At 49.5% G+C, this 18,166-nt stretch overlaps 2 long non-coding RNA genes across 2 annotated transcripts; both read right to left on the reverse strand.

Annotated features, from left to right (window-relative positions):
- Positions 1 to 2,049: 2,049 nt before the first annotated feature.
- On the reverse strand, positions 2,050 to 3,836 carry LOC308583118. Its single transcript, XR_014006061.1, has 2 exons — positions 3,515 to 3,836; positions 2,050 to 2,952 (listed from the first exon to the last, which is right to left on the reverse strand). It is a non-coding gene; the product is annotated as an uncharacterized lncRNA (long non-coding RNA).
- Positions 3,837 to 11,318: 7,482 nt separating this feature from the next.
- LOC308584194 lies at positions 11,319 to 17,912 on the reverse strand. The gene is made up of 2 exons (XR_014006619.1): positions 17,774 to 17,912; positions 11,319 to 11,678 (listed from the first exon to the last, which is right to left on the reverse strand). It is a non-coding gene; the product is annotated as an uncharacterized lncRNA (long non-coding RNA).
- Between the last annotated feature and the right edge of the window lie 254 nt (positions 17,913 to 18,166).

The raw sequence follows: 18,166 nt of genomic DNA on the forward strand, positions 1-18,166 counted from the left end.
CCCTCCCCGCCCCCCTGCATCCCGGGCTCCCCCTGACCCCCAGCCCCCTCCCCGCCCCCCTGCATCCCGGGCTCCCCCTGACCCCCAGCCCCCTCCCCGCCCCCCTGCATCCCGGGCTCCCCCTGACCCCCAGCCCCCTCCCCGCCCCCCTGCATCCCGGGCTCCCCCTGACCCCCAGCCCCCTCCCCGCCCCCCTGCATCCCGGGCTCCCCCTGACCCCCAGCCCCCTCCCTGCCTGGGCCAAGGGGGGCAGAGGCCCCCAACTGAGCAGCCCCTCGCAGGACCCCAACCCCCAACCCCTGCAGCCCCCCCGGACCCCCAAGGCCGAGCCAGGAAAGAGGGGGAGACTCACCGGAGGAGACAAGAGGGGGGGCCAGGGAGGGGCTCCGGAAGACCCGCCCCGCCATTTCCTGTCCTCTCTAGGAAAGGGGCGCAGCTGCTCTTAACCCTTGCCTGGCCTGGCGAGAAGGAGAAAGAGGAGCCCCCTTCCCCCCCCCGGGATGGGGAGGGCAGAAGGCAGGGCGGAAGGGGGGGCCTGGAGGGGATGCAGTTTCCGGCCTCGGGGGGGGCCAGGGCTCCAGTCAGGCAGGGCCAGAGCGGACAAGGGAGCAGCAGCCTCCCCGGTCCCGGGGACAGGCTAGGGGAGGTCTAAGAATCCGGGATAGCAGCGGGAAATAGCGCTGGAATAAGGGAATACCCCCCCCCCCAAAAAAGGGAAGGTTGACAGCTATGGATCCTGCGCCCAGAGTGGCACCCAGGCGCCCCAAGCAGGAGGAGAGCGCCTTTTGCCATTCTAAGGTAGACTGGCCCTGGCTCTGGAGGCTCCATGCAAGAAGAGCTCTGAGGCACCTGCATTGCGCCAAAGGGGACCCATCCGGCCCAGGATCCTGCGCCCACAGTGGCACCCAGGCACCCCAAGCAGGAGGAGAGCGCCTTGTGCCCTCTAAGGTAGACTGGCTCTGGCCCTGGAGGCTCCATGCAGGACTCCTCAGAAACCAGGGAGAGCCGTGGGGCAGGGGCATTGCGCCAAAGGGGACCCATCCGGCCGGGGATCCTGCCATAGCTGTCCACTTTCAGATTGGAAAATAAATAAGGGATCAGCAGCCTCCCCTGTCCCGGGGACAGTCTATGGGAGATCTAACAATCTGGGATAGCAGTGGGAAACGGGGCTGGAATAAGGGAATTCCCCCCCCCCCCAAAAAAGTGAACGTTGACAGCTATGGATCCTGCGCCCACAGTGGCACCCAGGCACCCAGGCAGAAGAGAAGAAGAGTTTGGACTTGATACCCTCCCTTTCACTCCCCTTCAGGAGTCTCAAAGCGGCTCACATTCTCCTTTCCCTTCCTCCCCCACAACAAACACTCTGTGAGGTGAGTGGGGCTGAGAGACTTCAGAGAGAAGTGGGACCGGCCCAAGGTCACCCAGCAGCTGCAGGTGGAGGAGCGGAGACACGAACCCGGTTCCCCAGATTACGTGACTACCGCTCTTAACCACTACACCACACAGGCAGGGGTTTCTGTGGTCTATAAGCCACTGAGACTTGGGCTGCCCAGCGGAAGGTCTGTGGTTCCAGTCCCCAAGACTGAGCTCCCCTTGCTCTGTCCCAGCTCCTGCCAACCGAGCAGTTCAAAAGCACACCAGCGCAAGAAGAGAAATAGGTACCACTGTGGTGTTTCTGTGCGCTCTGGCACTTCTCACAGTGTCCCGTTGCACCAGAAGCGGTTCAGTCCTGCTGCCCATAGGACCCGGAAAGCTGTCTGCGGACCAACATGGGCTCCCTCAGCCCAAAGCGAGATGAGCTCTGCGCCCCAGTCGCCTTTGACGGGACTTGACCGTCCAGCGGCCCTTCCTCACCCAACAGAGGAAGGGAAGGTCCACGTGTTGGACTGAGCAGGAAAAGGGGGGCTGCCTTGGCCTCCCCTTCCCCTTTAGAGCAAGCACCTCTGGGGCGCAAGAGGGGGGTGCTGGGTCTGCTACTGCCGCTCTCGCTGCCCCCCTGCAACTTCAGCAGGAGCTGTTTATCCAGAGGGGGAAACAAGCCTGGGAGGAGACATTTTACTTCTTTATTAAATTTATATACCGCCCTATGCCTGCAGGCTTTCAGGGCAATTCACAAAATAAAAGCAGAATATAAAACCGCAGAATAATCAAAATAAAAACAACAACCACCCGATAAACCCTCCCCCCCAAACACATTTTAAAAGGCCATAGGATGTCAATCAAATCATCCAAAGGCCTGGTTAAAAAGGAACATTTTTGCCCGGTGCCTAAAGGTGTGTAACAAAGGCGCTTGGGGGAACCTCCCTGGGGAGAGCATTCTTCACATGGGGAGCCACTGAAGAGAAGGCCCCGTTCCTGTGCTGCCACCCTCTGAACCTCTCAAGGAGGAGGGACACGAAGAGGGGCCTCAGAAGATGATCTCAGGGTCCGGGGAGGTTCATAGGGAGAGAGGCGGTCCTTGAGGAATTGCGGTCCTGAGCTGTTTAAGGCTTTATAGGTCAAACCAGCACACTGAATGGGCACCCAGTGCAGTCGGACCAGGATTGGTATAATATGTTCAAACCGACTTGCTCCGGTGAGCAACCTGGCCGCTGAATTCTGCACCAGCTGAAGTTTCCGAACCGTCTTCAGAGGCAGCCCAACGTGTAACGCATTGCAGTAATCTAACCTTGAGGTTGCCAGAGCATAGACAACAGTAGCTGGGTGATGCCTGTCCAGACAGGGGCGCAGTTGGGCCACCAGCCGAAGCTGATGGAAGGCACTCTGGGCCATGGAGGCCACCTGAGCCTGGAGCGACAGGAAAGGATCCCGGAGGACCCCCAAGCTATGAAGCTGCTCCTTCAGAGGAAGGGTCACCCCATCAAGAGCAGGCCATCTCCCTAGAATGGTATACTAAAAATGATGAAGTTAAATCAGTGATGGGCAAGAGACTTTGGTTATAATATACAATTTCTATCATGGGAAAAGTCATGGAAAGAGGATTTGAAGTTTACGGCTTGCTGTTCCGTTGAAAGAAACCTATATGAAAATGATGTACTGTTGGTACCTAACACTGAGTAAAATTGCAAAAATGTATAGAACCAGCTCAAATTTGTGCTGGAAATGTAAAAGGAAAGAAGGTACCTTTTATCATATGTGGTGGTCCTGTAAAAGCGTTCTGGGAAATGATATATACTGAATCTTGGGCCCGGTCTTATTCAACATCTTTATCAACGACTTGGATGATGGACTCAAGGGCATCCTGATCAAATTTGCAGATGACACCAAACTGGGAGGGGTGGCTAACACCCCAGAGGACAGGATCACACTTCAAAACAACCCTGACAGATTAGAGAACTGGGCCAAAACAAACAAGATGAACTTTAACAGGGAGAAATGTAAAGTATTGCACTTGGGCAAAAAAAATGAGAGGCACAAATACAAGATGGGTGACACCTGGCTTGAGAGCAGTACATGTGAAAAGGATCTAGGAGTCTTGGTTGACCACAAACTTGACATGAGCCAACAGTGTGACGCGGCAGCTAAAAAAGCCAATGCAATTCTGGGCTGCATCAATAGGAGTATAGCATCTAGATCAAGGGAAGTAATAGTGCCACTGTATTCTGCTCTGGTCAGACCACACCTGGAGTACTGTGTCCAGTTCTGGGCACCACAGTTCAAGAAGGACACTGACAAACTGGAACGTGTCCAGAGGAGGGCAACCAAAATGGTCAAAGGCCTGGAAACGATGCCTTATGAGGAACGGCTAAGGGAGCTGGGCATGTTTAGCCTGGAGAAGAGGAGGTTAAGGGGTGATATGATAGCCATGTTCAAATATATAAAAGGATGTCACATAGAGGAGGGAGAAAGGTTGTTTTCTACTGCTCCGGAGAAGCGGACACGGAGCAATGGATCCAAACTACAAGAAAGAAGATTCCACCTAAACATTAGGAAGAACTTCCTGACAGTAAGAGCTGTTTGACAGTGGAATTTGCTGCCAAGGAGTGTGGTGGAGTCTCCTCCTTTGGAGGTCTTTAAGCAGAGGCTTGACAACCATATGTCAGGAGTGCTCTGATGGTGTTTCCTGCTTGGCAGGGGGTTGGACTCGATGGCCCTTGTGGTCTCTTCCAACTCTATGATTCTATGATTCTATGTGTCAGAGTTGCTCCCCGATCCTAGCTCACAGAGGATCACGCTAGCCAGCGATCATTTAGTAAAAGTCTTTATTGAGTTACAGTTCCCATTCTCAAGCTGCTGCGTGCAACTCTACGTCTTATGGTTAGATCGGCGAAGCTCTGTCTGGGTCCCCGCCTCCTGTACACCAACTTAATATCCTAGCCTTACTCCACCTTTTCCGCCTGACTGTTCTTCTCTGGGTCCCTCTGCCCCCCGGGGTCTCTTCCTTCCGGGACTCTTCTGACGCTGACCCCCCGGACCCTTCTGTCTCCTTGCGCCGGGCTTTAGGACCTGGCTCCCTTTCTGGGCTGCTTACTGCGCCACCTTCCTGTGCATTTGAACTTGGCGCGCGCGCCCAACCTTCCACTTTCCGTCTGACCGTTTCTTCGCTCCCCGATGGAGGTGTGGCCACTCCTGACTCGTGCCCTCCCTCCTGTTGTGAGCTGCCAGCGCTTGATACCTGACTCCCTTCCTCTCCCCTGCTCTCTGTTGGTGACGCTGGTCCCGATTTCCAACTGCTCCCCTCTGAGCTCCCTCTGGCCCTTTCCTCCTGGGGTGTCCCCCTAGGCTCCCCCCTTGCCCTGGCCACTGGTGCTCCTTTCTGTGAATCTTCTGATTCACTGGAAAGACTCGGAGATCTCGGGTCGTCGTCATCACTCATCCTTTCTTCTGCCTCCTCCCCCTCGCTCTCTGTTTCCTCCCTTGCCCTTGCCTCTGCTCCTGAACCCCTGACATCCATCCCCCCCTCGAAGCCCCCTCTTCCCCCCTCCCCTCCCGGTGCGGGAGCTGGGTGCTGCCGTGTCATGGGGACGAATGTCGGATACAGTTCGCTTCCCGTGGCGGGCCTCCATCTGAAGTCTTCCGGTTCTTCCTCCCTGCTCTCGTCGACGACGGTCACTTCCGCTTCCATCTCTGTGCCGCCGTGCTCGAAACCCGGGTCGTCCCCGAATACGTCCATGTCCGTCTCTCCCTCGCTTCCTCCTGGGGGCGTTGCTCGGCCTGGACCCTCCAGCCACTTCCTGCGCCACTGCTCCTCTGGTCTATCGTCCCACCAATACGAAGGTTCTGAGGCAGATCCCGAGGGTGACCCCTCCGGGGAATGTGCGTCGCGTGTCGGTTCCTCGTCCGAGTCGAACCCCCGGAACGTGCTGGCTGAAAGCGTGGGCGTGAAAAGCCAGTCGTCGAAAAAGTCTGCTGGCATGGGCCTGTGTGGGAAGAGGGCATGAAACTCTTCTTTGAGCAGAGGTTCGTCTAGAGCGTAGCCTGGCACCCAGCTGTTGGCACTGGCCGGGGTGCCCTCCTTGGCGAGAAAGTATTCTACCCCCTCTTCCCCCCATCTAGAGTCCAAAATCTCTGTGACTTCGTTGATGCGCTCCTCCTGTGCCACTCCCCCTTGCTCGGTTCTCTCTCGGAGTGGACTTGGTGCCGTGCCTGGTTCCTGAAATCTGTGAGGTGCCTTGTAGGGAGTGAGCACCGATCTGTGGAACACCGGATGCCTCCTGGAACCCTCCGGAAGCGCCAGCCTGAAAGCCACCGGGTTGACCTGCTCTTCGACTTGGTAGGGCCCCAGTTGCTTATGCCCTAGTTTCTTCTTCGCCAACGACCTGGCCGGCACTGCGTGGGCTGCTAACCAGACCCAGTCTCCCACATGGATCTCTTCGCCAACCCTTCTGTGTTTGTCCGCTTGTACCTTGTATGCGTGTTTGGCCAGCTCCAGGTGCCGCCGCAGCTGATCGTGGACCTCCTGCAACTCCGACGCGAACGCATCTGCTGTCTGCGGCTCCCCCTCCCCCATTCTTTCCAGTCCCGGGAAGGTTCTGGGGTGCCTCCCGTTGTTGGCGAAGAACGGCGTGACCCCCGTGGACACGTGCTTCGTGTTGTTGTAGGCGAACTCGGCGAGAGGCAGGTAATCCACCCACGTCGCAGGCTGTTGATTCGCATAACATCTCAGGTACTGCTGCATGATGGCATGGACCCGCTCCGCTTGCCCGTTGGTCTGCGGGTGTCTAGCCGACGCCAGGTTGATCTTGACGTTCAGGAAGCCCATCAGCTTCTGCCAGAAATTCGAGATGAACTGTCGCCCTCGGTCGGACAGAATAGACCGCGGCAGACCGTGAACCTTGAACACGTGGTCTATGAACAGTTTGGCGGTTTGTTCCGCCGTGGCCACCTTAGCACACGGAATGAAATGTGCCATCTTGGAGAACAAGTCCACCACCACCAGCACGGCCGTCTTGCCCCTCGAGCTGGGCAGATCCGTGACAAAGTCCAGGGCCACTCTCTCCCATGGTTCGAACGGAGTTTGCAGCGGTTCCAACAGTCCGGCCGGCGGTCTGTGCACTGGTTTGGCCCTCTGGCAGGTGTCACACCTCGCCACATAGTCCGCGACTTCCCCTCTCATTCCGGGCCACCAGAAGTCTCTGGCGACTAATTCCATCGTCTTCTCCTTGCCAAAGTGCCCGGCAGTGGGCGCGTCGTGCAGCTGCTGCAGTACCTTGGCGCGAAGTTCGTCTCCCGGCACGTAGATGGCCCCTTTACGGATGAGCAATCCATCTCGCAGCTGGAACTCGTCGGTCGCTGCCGTGCCCCTGTGCACCTGTGCCATCTTTGCTTGCGCGAAGGAGTCATCCTGCAACGCTCGTCGCACCGCCTCCAGGTCAACTGTTGCCGCAGCGCATGCCCACACTGTTGGTGCGAAGATGTGCATGGCGGCCGCTGGCGTTGCCTCCTCCAGATACTGCGGCTTACGGGAGAGAGCATCCGCCATGATGTTGGTGTCCCCTGGGACATACTCTATTCGGAAGTCGAAGTTCGCAAAGAACTCAGCCCAACGTATCTGCCTCTGGTTCAGGAACTGTGCCGTGCGCCAGTGCTCCAGATTCTTGTGGTCCGTGCAGACCTGCACCGTGTGCTTGGCGCCGATCAGGAAGTGCCTCCACGCTTTGAACGCTGCATGAATGGCCAGCAACTCCCTGTCCCAGATGGTGTAGTTCTGTTCGGACTTGCTGAGCTTCCTGGAGTAAAACGCTCCCGGCCTCCAAGCCCCCTGCGGGTCCTTCTGCAGCAGGACTGCTCCCACGGCTCTGTCCGAGGCGTCTGTCTCCACCCTCATCGGCCTGCTGGGGTTGACATGAAGCAGCTGCTCTTCCGACGCAAAGAGCCGCTTGAGTGCCTGAAAGGACTGCTCCGCCTGCTCTGTCCAGATGAACTTCTTTTTCTTGGAGCTGAGCGTGTCCGTGATGGCCGCCGTCTGCATAGCGAAGCCTTTGATAAACTTGCGATAGAAGTTCGCGAAGCCGACAAACCGTTGGACCTCCTTCCGGTTGCGTGGGCTTTTCCAATCCAACACTGCTCGAACCTTGGCGCTGTCCATGGCGAGCCCCTTGTCAGACAACTTGTAGCCCAGGAAATCCACCTCCGTCACGTCGAACTGGCACTTCTCCAGCTTGGCGTAAAGCCTATGCTGCTGTAGCCTGCTCAGCACTTCCTTGACGTGTCTGTCATGCTCCTGCTGCGATTCCGAAAAGATCAGGATGTCATCCAAGAAACAGACGCACGTCTTGTAGAGGAGCCCCGCCAACACGTGATGCATGAACGCTTGAAAAACGTGGGAGCCATTTTGCAATCCAAAAGGCATAACTCTATATTCGTAGGTGCCCAGTGGCGTGAACATGGCTGTCTTCCACTCATCTCCTTCCCGCATGCGAATGAGGTTGTACGCCCCTCGCAGGTCCAACTTGGTGAACACGCTGCCCTTCCGTACCTTTGCGAGGAGGTCGTCGATTCGGGGCATGGGGAAGTCCGATGGCTTGGTCACACTGTTTAAGATGCGATAGTCCACGACCAGCCTTTTTTGGGGCGTGTCCCGCTTCTTAACAAAGAATACAGGACTGCCCCCCGCTGCCTTGGACTCTCGGATGAAACCGCGCTCCAAATTATGATCTATGAACTCTTTGAGTTCCTGCAGTTCGTCCTCAGACATGGAATACAGCTTCCCTTTGGGCAGCGCCGCCCCCGGCAGCAGGTCAATTGTGCAGTCATATGGTCTGTGGGGGGGTAGCCTGTCTGCCTCCTTCTCGCAGAAAACCTCCAAAAATTCTGCGTACTTGTGGGGAACCGCTTGCAGCGTGCCTAGCTGCAGCTGTGGCTCCTCTTCCTCTCCTTCCTGCCGGGGCACGATGCAGTGTTCAGCACAAAAGGAAGAGCCAAAGGTCAGCTGCCTCTGGTACCAAGCCAGCGTCGGGCTGTGCTTGTCCAGCCAACTCATGCCCAATACAATGGGCGTGTCCGATAGTTGAGTGACGTTGAAGCTGATGATTTCCCTGTGATTCCCAAGTCGCATCACCATTGGTGGCGTCTGCTTCACCACTTGCCCCCCTAGCAGCTCCCTGCCATCCACCGTGACAACCTGCAGGGGCAGCGTGGCAGGCAGCAACTGTATGGCGTGCCGGTCGACAAAGTCCTGCCCTATAAAGTCCGCATTGCTGCCTGAGTCGATGGTAATTGGCACGTCCATGGTGATTCCATTGGGCAGCTGGAGCGATGCGGTGAGCCTCACTACTGGCTTGGGCGGGAGGGGGTCCATGGGCTGTAAAATCTCTGGGGACTGCTTCACTGACACGTCTGGCTGGGCCCCAGTGCCTCTTCCTCCAGCCAGACTGCGTCGTTTCCCTGCTGTGGTTCTCCTTGCTGCGTTGCTGCAGTTACCATTGCTGAGGCTGCAGTGTGCTTGTGGAGCCTCCGGGGACACTCTTTCGCCATATGCTGTGGATCATCGCAGATGTAACACTTCCTGTTCCCTCTAGGAGGCTTCGCTTTCCCTGTTGCCGGTGCTAGGGCTCTGGCTGCTGACTGAGCCCTTGCACTTCCAACCTCCATAGGTTCCGCTCCTCCCCCTGTTGGAGGCGTGGATTGCGCACGCGCTGCTTCTCTGGGAAGGAAGGAGGAGCCCCTGGCTGGTTCGCGCCCTCCACGCCCTTCGTCCCTGCTCCACGGACGTTCTTCCAGCCGCACTCCCACCGCCAGCGCCCTCTGAACGATCTCCTGCGTGGTCCGGGGTCTCTCCCCCCTCGCAATTTCATCTTTAACCGAGCCGTGCAATCCCTCCCAAAACAGGTCTCTTACAGGAGCCGAATCTCTGTCCCATTCCAGGGCACTGACCAAAGCGAAAAAGCGGGCATGGTACTACCTTACGCTGGCCCTCCCTTGCTTCAGTCCGTGTATCTGCTGCCGAGCAAGATCCACGTCAATGCTTGATAAAAAACACCCATCCATCGCTTTAATAAAGGCATCCGCATTTTGGAGCGCCGGATCCTTATCCCTCCACAAATTGCGCAGCCATGCTTTAGCATCTCCATGCAAATGGGACATGATGAACCCCACTTTCTCTTGCTCATCTCTAAAGTCTTTGTTCAGCAGTTGCAGTGCACACATTACATCTGCTCTAAAGTTGGGGTACTGTTGCAGATTCCCATCGAAGTGAGAGACCAGACCGCCTGTTCTTCTTCCCAATCCAATCCCCTCCTGTCTGGGTGTCAGTTCCCCTTGCTTCGTAAGCACTTCCAACCTGACCTGGAGATCCCTGTAGGCGGCAGCTGCGTCCTCCTCTCTCTTCCTGGATGCGAGAGCCTCGGCATTCAGTCGTGTCACTGCTTCTCTGAGTTCCGCTATCTGCTGTTCAGCCGTCATGTTGTCTGCCGTTCGTGAGCTCGCTAGTAGGCACCCGCTTTCTCTCCTCTCCGTGAGACCGTAGATGCCCACAATTTAAGAGACAGAGCTTACTGTCAGAGTTGCTCCCCGATCCTAGCTCACAGAGGATCACGCTAGCCAGCGATCATTTAGTAAAAGTCTTTATTGAGTTACAGTTCCCATTCTCAAGCTGCTGCGTGCAACTCTACGTCTTATGGTTAGATCGGCGAAGCTCTGTCTGGGTCCCCGCCTCCTGTACACCAACTTAATATCCTAGCCTTACTCCACCTTTTCCGCCTGACTGTTCTTCTCTGGGTCCCTCTGCCCCCCGGGGTCTCTTCCTTCCGGGACTCTTCTGACCCCCCGGACCCTTCTGTCTCCTTGCGCCGGGCTTTAGGACCTGGCTCCCTTTCTGGGCTGCTTACTGCGCCACCTTCCTGTGCATTTGAACTTGGCGCGCGCGCCCAACCTTCCACTTTCCGTCTGACCGTTTCTTCGCTCCCCGATGGAGGTGTGGCCACTCCTGACTCGTGCCCTCCCTCCTGTTGTGAGCTGCCAGCGCTTGATACCTGACTCCCTTCCTCTCCCCTGCTCTCTGTTGGTGACGCTGGTCCCGATTTCCAACTGCTCCCCTCTGAGCTCCCTCTGGCCCTTTCCTCCTGGGGTGTCCCCCTAGGCTCCCCCCTTGCCCTGGCCACTGGTGCTCCTTTCTGTGAATCTTCTGATTCACTGGAAAGACTCGGAGATCTCGGGTCGTCGTCATCACTCATCCTTTCTTCTGCCTCCTCCCCCTCGCTCTCTGTTTCCTCCCTTGCCCTTGCCTCTGCTCCTGAACCCCTGACACCATGAATTAAAGAAAGCGTTTAAGAAAACTTTTGTCATCATCAACATCATCAATTTTAATTTGTATACCGACTTTCTATCTTACAATACTCAAGGTGGTTTACAAGCTGAAGAAACAGAAAACGTACATCTTCTAACAATCTAATGCAATACAAAACATAACTTTAAAATGGGCAGCGTACATCAAAATAGCAACATTCAACCATTACTTAGAATAGTATAACATAATAATAACATATAAAAGTTAAACAGAAATCCACCTAACAGTTACAATAATATCTAAACTATAATCAATAAAACAACGGCAAGCCACAGTAGACAGAACAATACAAAACACATTGAGAAGCAGAGGGTGGGGCAAGGCAAGTGGAAGGAGGCCTTGCCTGGTGGAGTCTCTCCCCTCACCCTTTGGCAGAAAACCAGAGGCTTCTCTCTTATAATGTCATATATGTGATGAATTCCCAAAGGAAATAAGAGACTGTTTACGTACGGAATGACGGCAGCGGGAATGTTTTTGGCCCAGAGATGGAAAGAAGGTGAAGTACCGACTAAGGAAGAGCGGCAGACCAAACTGATGGAATGCGCAGAAATGGCGAGACTAAGGGGAAAGATCAGAAACCAGGAAGAACAAGTATTTTTAAAAGACTGGAATAATTTTACTGTACACTTGAAAGACCACTGTAGACAGTTAAAATCACGGGCCGGGATACAAGGACACTTGCAATGTGAACTGAACTTTGGTTACTATGGTGACATAAGAGATGGATAATGGTAAAAGATGCAGGGAAAAGGGAAAAGATAACATCTTTAGAACTGGAACCCATGTGGGGGAAGGTCTGAAGGTTTGAAAGAACCCTGATATTTTGTATGTTTTGGAAAGGTTACAGTTATTATGTATAACTTTATGTAAAACCAATTTAATTTCTTTTAAGAGCAGGCCATCTCCCACCCATCTGGTCTAGGGCACCACCCACTAACTGCCTCAGTCTTATCTGGAATGAGTTTCACTTTGACATTGTTTTTTTTATATAAGATATTTATTAAGATTTTCAATTTTATACAAGCAAAGAAAAAAATGCAAAAACAAAAATAGAAAAAATATTAAAAACACATACAGTTCACAACTTATTTTTCAATAACATGTTTCCCTGACCTCCTCATACCTCTCCTTCTTGTTTTCTAGTTCAAATTATTTGTTCAGCAAATACTTATCTCATAAGATTACCACTAATTAACACCTTGTTTTCTATCCAACTTCTTGAAACTTAAACTTTTGCCTTAAAATAACCATTTTTCCATAACATTTTATACCATTACAGCTAGGAACCACTTAATTTCAATCCAACATCATTTAACCTTCCTTAATATTGCAATATTTATGTAAATAGTCCTTAAATTTCTTCCAGTCTTCTTCTGCCGACTTTTCTCCCTGGTCACGGATTCTGCCGGTCAATTCTGCCAATCCCATACAGTCAATCAGCTTCATCTGCCATTCTTCCAGAGTGGGTAAATCTTGCGTCTTCCAATACTTTGCAATGAGTATTCTTGCTGCTGTTGTAGCGTACATAAAAAAAGTTCTATCTTTTTTTAACACCAATTGGCCGACAATGCCCAGGAGAAAGGCCTCTGGTTTCTTTTCAAAGGTATATTTAAATACCTTTTTCAATTCATTATAAATCATTTCCCAGAAAGCCTTAATCTTAGGGCACGTCCACCAAAGGTGAAAAAATGTACCTTCATTTTCTTTACATTTCCAACATTTATTATCAGGCAAATGGTAGATTTTTGCAAGCTTGACTGGGGCCATGTACCACCTATATATCATTTTCATAATATTTTCTCTTAAGGCATTACATGCCGTAAATTTCATCCCTGTGGTCCACAACTGTTCCCAGTCAGCAAACATAATGTTATGTCCAACATCTTGAGCCCATTTAATCATAGCAGATTTAACAGTCTCATCCTGAGTGTTCCATTTCAACAGCAAGTTATACATTTTTGACAAAATCTTAGTTTTGGGTTCAAGCAATTCTGTTTCCAATTTAGATTTTTCCACCTGGAAGCCAATTTTTTTATCCAAATTATAAGCCTCCATTATCTGAAAATAGTGTAACCAATCTTGCACCTTATTTTTTAGTTTCTCAAAACTCTGCAGTTTCAATCTATCTCCTTCTTGTTCCAAAATCTCCCAATATTTCAGCCATTTGGCCTCCATATTAAGCTTTTTCTGTGCTTTCGCTTCCATTGGCGACAACCACCTTGGGGTTTTATTTTCCAATAAATCCTTATATCTAATCCAAACATTAAACAAAGCTCTCCTGACAATATGATTTTTAAATGCTTTATGAGCTTTAACCTTGTCATACCAAAAATATGCATGCCATCCAAAATGTCTGTGTTCTCAAGAAGCAGCCAATCTTTCAGCCAGCAAAACACTGCTGATTCATGATAAAGTTTGAAATCTGGCAGGGCAAATCCACCCCTTTCTTTTGCATCAGTTAATATCTTAAATTTTATCCTGGGCTTCTTGCCCTGCCAGACAAATTTAGAAATGTCTTTCTGCCACTTCCTGAAACAGTCCATCTTGTCCACAATTTGCAGTGTTTGAAACAAAAACAACATTCTAGGCAATACATTCATCTTTATAGCTGCAATTCGACCCAACAAGGAAAGCTTCAGATTTGACCATATTTCTAAGTCCTTTTTCACTTCCAACCAACATTTTTCATAGTTATCTTTAAACAAATTCCCATTTTGGGCTGTCATGTTAATCCCCAGGTATTTCACTTTCATCACAACAGTTAAGCCTGTTTCATTCTGAAACTTCTCTCTTTCAGTCAATGTTAAGTTTTTCTCTAGAACCTTAGTTTTTGATTTGTTCAATTTAAATCCTGCCACCTGACCAAATTCTTGAATTAATTCTAATACTCTTTTAGTACTAGATTCTGGCTCTTGTAGCGTCAAAACTAGGTCATCTGCAAATGCTCTCAATTTGTACTGTTTAGCTCCGACCTGTACACCTTTAACCCTTCTAATCATATTCAGCAGGACCTCCAGAACCGATATAAAAAGCAGTGGGGAAACTGGGCACCCCTGACATGTCCCTTTTTCTATCTTAAATTGTTCCGTAACCACATTATTTACAATTAACTTAGCCTTTTGTTCAGAATATATTGCATCTATACCGTTCTCAAAACCTTGGCCTACCCCCATACCCTGTAGGTTCTTTTTCATAAAACTCCAAGAAATATTGTCAAAGGCTTTCTCCGCATCCACAAATATCAAAACTGCTTTAGTGTTTATATTCACTTCTAGCTTTTCCAAAATGTCAATTACATTCCTCAGATTATCTGACAGATGTCTTCCCGGTAGAAAGCCCGCTTGGTCCTTATGAATCTCTTCAATCAGTACTTTCTTCAACCTCTTAGCTAAAATATCAGCAAAGATTTTGTAATCCACATTTAATAAGGATATGGGACGGTAGTTCTTAAGTTGAGTCTTTTCAGTCTCTGTTTTGGGTATAAGTGTAATATAAGCCTCTTTCCACGTTTCTGGTGCCCTTTTCCCCTCTAAAATTTCATTGCAGACTTCCTTCAAGGGTTGTATTAACCAGTCCTTCAAAGATCTGTAATATCTGGAGGTCAGTCCATCCGGTCCTGGAGACTTGCCTAATTGCATATTTTGAATGGCACCTTCAATCTCCTGGTCTGAAATTTTACAGTTCAACAATAATTTACTTTCTTGTGAAATTTTTTGTAATCCATTTGTCTTCAAAAAACAGTCAATGTCTGTTTCACTCTGTGGCCCTTGTGCGTATAATTGTTTAAAGTACTTCTGGAAGCAATTTCTTATTTCATTTGGATTATGTATGTCTTTTCCTTCTACTTCCAAATTTGTAATGGTATTTAATTTCTGTCTTTTTTTCATTTGCCAAGCCAATAACTTCCCACATTTGTGCGCTGATTCAAATGTCTTCTGCCTCATTTGTTTTATTTTCCATTCTATTTCCTGATTCATCAGTTCCATATATTGTACTTGGCAAAGTTTTGTTTCTCTCAAAATCTCCTGCGAATTTGGCTTTACTCTCAATTTTTTCTCACCTTCTTTAATTTTCTCTAAAATTTTATCTTTTCTCATTTCGACTTCTCTGCTTTATTGCATTCTGTTGTATCAGAAATCCTCTCATCACAGCTTTACTTGCGTCCCAGATCACTCTTTTTTCAACATTTGTTGGCATATTTATTTCAAAATAGTCTCTCAAAGTTTTTTGGGCCTTCTTGTATACTTCTTCATCTCTAAATAGGGTGTCATTCATCCTCCATCTAAAGGTGCCGCTTGTTGTTTGCTTCATCTCCATCTTAACAGCATTATGGTCAGAGCAAGTTTTTGGGCAGATTTCCACTTTTTTTATCTTTGGTGCCATTCCTCTAGTAATCCAAATTTGATCAATTCTAGTCCACGTCATCTTGGCTTCAGAGAAAAAAGTTCCCTCTCTCCCCAGGGGGTTCTTAGTTCTCCAGATGTCAATCAAGTCCATATTGTCAGTCATTTCAAAGAAAGTTTTTGGTAGTCTACCATCTTTGGTGACTACCTGTTTTTGTGCCTTGTCCATGTTTGTAGATACAACTCCATTCAAATCTCCCATCAGGATTATATTAAAGTCCATAAGAGTCTCGTGCAGCTTCTTAAAAAATTCAGATTTCCCCTCGTTCGGTGCATACACCCCTACAATCAAAAATTTCTCTCCTTGAAGTTGAATTTCAATTGCCAAATATCTTCCTTGTTCATCTTTAAAAATTAATTTCGGTAAAAGTTTCTCCTTTGCATATATCACCACTCCTCTCTTTTTAACCTTATCAGACGAAATAAACTCTTGTCCCAATCTCTTATTAATAAGTAATTTCCTGTGCAGTCTCATTACGTGTGTTTCCTGTAGACATATCAAGTCCAATTGTTCTTTTCTTAAAATATCAAAAACACCTTTTCTCTTTCGAGGGGAATTCAGTCCATTACAATTCCAGCTTAAAAGTTGCAACACCATAATGAATTACTTAGTTTTTCCTCCTACTGCACCAAGTTGTTGTTCTTCTGTCGGTGGTTTATCTTTCCCTGGGCCGAGGAGTCCAAATGATAAGTTTGCTATATCTAAGATTCCTTTTCCTGGTGCTGATGGCTCCTCACCAGACTCCACTTCCTTCTGTAGATCCTCCTCGTGGTCCTTCAAAAACTTGTCTTTATCAGTTACTGTCCTTATTCTTATTTTCTTTCCTCTATATTTGAAAGACAGACCTTGGGGAAATTCCCACCTGAAGAGTATTTTATTTATTCTCAGTGAACAACCAAATCTCTGTAGTAGGCCCTTACATCCAAAATATGTTTGGGTATATCCTTGAAAATCTCCACAAATGAATCTTGAATTTCCAGTGTTCTTTGATAGTGCAAATTTAAAATTTTATCTCTTTCTTCTTTTGTTCTTAAAGTGATCAAACAATCTCTTGCTTTGTTCTTTCCTTGTCTTTTACCAAGCCTAAATGCACTCACTATCTTAAGTTCTTCATTCCCCAGGTCCTGTTGCCAAAAGTCAGTTAGTTCCTTTGTAAGGAAGTCTACCAGATTGTCTTTCTCACTTTCTGGGACTCCCCTAATTCTTAAATTCCTCTCCTTTCTTTGTAATTCTATCATAGACAGTGTCAGGTCATACTCTTCTAATTTCTTATATACCGGTGGTATCTTCTCTTGAACAGCGGTTGCAATTTCCTTAGCTTCCTCTGCTAACTTTCGAGTTGAGGCTGATTCCTCCAATAATTTCTCGATAGACTGTGTATTAGAATTCACCTTATTTCCCAATTCATTTATACTTGTGGTATTCAAATCAATTTTTGCTGAGGCCTCAGCTACTTGTTTATTTGTCTCTGCAACCTGTTTAGTTAATTTTTCCAAAGATGCGTCAATCTTGCCCAATGCTTGAGCCAATAGCTCTTCAGATGACATAGTCTTTGATTTTACTTGTGCAGCTGCAGCCCCTACTGTACCTGCTGTTCCAGATGTTGAGGCCCTTCTCTGATGTGCAGTGTCAATCTTGTATTGTCTACCAGACCTGGCAGTTTTTTCCTGTGGCAGCTCTATCTTTCCTTTGTCATCTGCCATAACACTCTCACATGCAGCCCAAGGTCACTCTCACGCCTGGAAGAATTTATTTTGAAGAGGAATTTTCCACTGTTCAATTGCTTGGTGGCTTAGTTGTTATTGCAACATAGTCTCCTCTAGGGGGACACCGTTCCAGCTTCGCTTTGCAACTTTTAAAACTGATAAAGTCTTAAATATGCCCCCAGAATCCCTTAAAGGCCACAAAGTCCTTAAAAGTTACCTTCTTTCTTAAAACAGTTTTGGAACACTGTATCTTTTGCAGAATTGAATCACAGTTCTTGCCCCTTAAAGTGGTAACAATTCATCCCACTGTTCGGCTTCCCTAACATAAGCAGTCCGTTCCCAGGTCTCAAAGGCAGCAGAAATACCTTTCCTTCCCTCCTTTCTTGCAGAACAAGTATTTCTCAAATTTCCCCCCTCTGTGCCTGCAAACAGAGGGGGAATCTCCATTTTGGTGTTGGATTTGAAGCTTTTAAAAATACTTCTTTCAAAGTTACAGCTTTGCAGTCTCTTTGCTTTGATCTATTTGCAGTCCGGAAAGGCAGACTTCCTGTTTTTACCTTTCCCGTTTCGGCCAAATTGACAATAAATTTTCTTCCAAATGGTGCATTTACACCTACTCACGAGTAGTTACTTTGAAGTCCAATTGCCCAGAGAAGAAATCAGCACTCTCCGACCCTGGTCGTGCGGCTTCACTCCGCAGAGTTGGTAAACAGCTCTCAGCCCCGCGCCGCTCTCCCCCGTTCCGTTCCGAAGCCTTTAAAAAGGCTCCTTGCAGTGGGGGGGCGCAAATGGAGCCCGCCGAGCCTCCACGTTCACAGGCTTCACCGCCTGTGATTTCTTCGGGTCCCCGCTTCGCTGCAGCGGCAAGACCCAGCTCCGCGAAGCCGATTCCCTCCGGAGCTCAGAGGGAATCCGCCATTAGATCACTGGCGCTGACCGGAAGTGATTTTCAGTTTGACATTGAGTTTCAGACATCCACTCCACCTTCCTCCCAGGGAAGGCAAAAAGAGCAGAGACTGCTAGACTACTAAAAATGCTGAAAAACGGAGGCACACATTCCATGCTGGATGCCATCAGACGGTTGACTCATGTTCAGCTTGAGGTCCACTAAGGCCATTAGACCTCTACAATTCTATGATTCTATGGGAAACAGGGGGCCACTAGGGGGCGCATAGGAAGATGGCTGACAATAACATTGAGGTCCAGCGCCGAGGGCCTTCTGGCGGTTCCCTCACTGCAAGAAGCAAAGCTACAGGGAACCAGGCAGAGGGCCTTCTCGGTAGTGGCGCCCGCCCTGTGGAAAGCCCTCCCATCAGATGTCAAAGCGACA

The sequence above is a fragment of the Podarcis bocagei genome (assembly GCF_964188305.1).
Source record: "Podarcis bocagei genome assembly, chromosome: 3".
NCBI classification, from domain to species: domain Eukaryota; kingdom Metazoa; phylum Chordata; class Lepidosauria; order Squamata; family Lacertidae; genus Podarcis; species Podarcis bocagei.